Source organism: Myotis davidii, unplaced genomic scaffold (assembly GCF_000327345.1).
Source record: "Myotis davidii unplaced genomic scaffold, ASM32734v1 scaffold3152, whole genome shotgun sequence".
NCBI lineage: Eukaryota > Metazoa > Chordata > Mammalia > Chiroptera > Vespertilionidae > Myotis > Myotis davidii.
Genome location: NW_006283820.1, coordinates 43,821 through 45,998, shown reverse-complemented (window position 1 = coordinate 45,998; position 2,178 = coordinate 43,821). Strand labels below are relative to the sequence as shown.

The 2,178-nt window shown below is 37.1% G+C and overlaps 1 long non-coding RNA gene across 1 annotated transcript in view; it reads left to right on the top strand.

Annotated features, from left to right (window-relative positions):
- The first annotated feature begins 614 nt into the window (after positions 1 to 614).
- Positions 615 to 2,178, top strand: part of LOC107184013 — a 9,723-nt gene continuing 8,159 nt past the window's right edge. Inside the window, exon 1 of the long non-coding RNA XR_001514827.1 lies at positions 615 to 688. This is a non-coding gene — a long non-coding RNA (uncharacterized LOC107184013). The remainder of the gene's footprint in view (positions 689 to 2,178) is intronic.

Genomic DNA, 2,178 nt, shown 5'->3' with positions numbered 1-2,178 from the left:
TAGATATAATTGATGATTTACAGAGAGGAAGGGAGAAGGATAGAGAATTAGAAACATCGATGAGAGAGAAACATCAATTCAGCTGCCTCCTGCACCCTCCCCACTGGGGATGTGCCCGCAACCAAGGTACAAGCCCTTGACCGGAATTGAACCTGGGACCCTTCAGGCCGCAGGCTGATGCTCTATCCACTGAGCCAAACCGGTTTCGGCCAGGTTTCTGGGGTTTTGTTTAGCTTCTATATTAATTTAAACATTGTTGCTTCCGGAGCTCAGAGCTGGGCTGCAGCAGGCGGGGAACCTCGGCTTCCTCCATCACTGGAGCAAGCAAGCCTCATGTTCGCTTCAGCTGCGTGGCTGCCAGCCACCATCTTTGTTGGCAGTTAATTTGCATATCCTGCTGATTAGCCAATGGGAAGCATAGTGGAGGTATGGTTAAGGTATGTTATGAGGTGTAAGTACAATATCTGTTAGCTCTTATGTTTTCCATTATTAACTTTGGGGGCCAAAGAGAGTTATAGATGCTTTATATGCTGGGATTAATAATTTCACCTTTTTTTTTTTAATTAAGATTTCTCAAATTCTGTGACTGAAAGTGAACATATTGTGTGGAGCAGTGAAAATACTAATGGACAATCTCTGGAAAAAACTTATGCACGGAGAGCTCTGATAAGTTTCTTCTTTCCCACAAGTAAGTTCTTGGTTGATTCCCCCCACCCACCGCCAGGGTCCTTGTTTTGAAAATAGTAGTTAAATGTTTAAGAGGCAGTATGGTGTATTGTCATTGGAGTGGGATAGGCCTGAGTTTTCATCCTGACTCTACCTGTTGTCTTCGGCAAGATTACCTCTTTTAACTTCAGTGTCCTCAACTTTAAAATGAAAATATTTACCACAAAGAATTGCAAGGAAGAACTGAGACCATATTTTACAGGAACTCCATATGTTTGTTACTCTTTACAAAATAGTTTTCCTTCACAATTATCTAAACCTTTTACAATTTACTTTAATGGCATTGCCTGAAATTTAGTCCCTGACCCAGTTTTGTGAAATCAATATCTTTTGTGGCATTAATCAGGGTGCTGTGTAGCTCTAATGTACGGAATATACCAGATGTTTTCCCATCTGTTTTAATGATAAAAAGTTCAGGTTTCAAGTCACATCGTCTTTCTGTGATTCTGTATATAATGAATTTATCAAGCACATGATGACCCCTGAGAATTATTAACCACAAATATCAATGTTTCATTTTGTACAGCATGTGGTGCCCTTTCAAGGAGAAGCTTAAAATAAATTGACATATATGAATTACAAAGATGAAGCTTTCATTAAAAATCATGCAGAATTTATTCTAATAATATTTGAGGTACATATATAAGAAAAAAAAATAATTTTCATTGTTTAATTCCAGACTCTAGCACTGAATTCTTCTGTGACCTTGCATAAATATCTCTATACTGGTTTCATGAAATACAAAACAGACATTATAATACCTACCACCAATGAGAATAGCAAAATAAGCAAGCTCCTTAAATAAATTAAAAATATTGCCATGGTCAAGTTGAGGGGAGAAAGAGCAATATGAGAAGGTGGTATGTTGTAAAGCTAAACGAATGACTCAGTGAGTGCTAAAGTTGATCATAAACAACAACAAATGATCATTTGTTTACCATAGTTACCTATAACTATATTATACAAATATTGAAGTCACCTTTAAAAAATCTAAATAAGATATCTATCTATATTTCCAAAATATTCCCCCAGCCTGGCAGTAACTTGAGTCAAAACTAACTGTATGAGATATTTTCCCCAACAAAACCAAACTGTTCTATTATAAGGGAAAGATATGACTTAGGTTAATTCAAATATTTCAAAACATATATATATCTGCCCTCTTTGAAAAGAATAATTGCAAGTTCATAAAATGTGAAATAATTTTAACAAATTTATTTCCTCCTTTGTATAATTGAATATGAACACTCTTACTACATAAGCACTTAAACGAAAGTCTGTTGTTTTGTCATTCAGCTGTTGTTTGTAAAAGATTCATCTCTTATAGATTAAAACTAGAGGACCAGTGCACAAAAATTTGTGCCCTCGGGGGTTCATCAGCCTGGCCTGTGCCTTCTCGCAGTCTGGGACCCTTCGGGGGATATCCACTGGCTGGCTTAGGTCAGCTCCCCA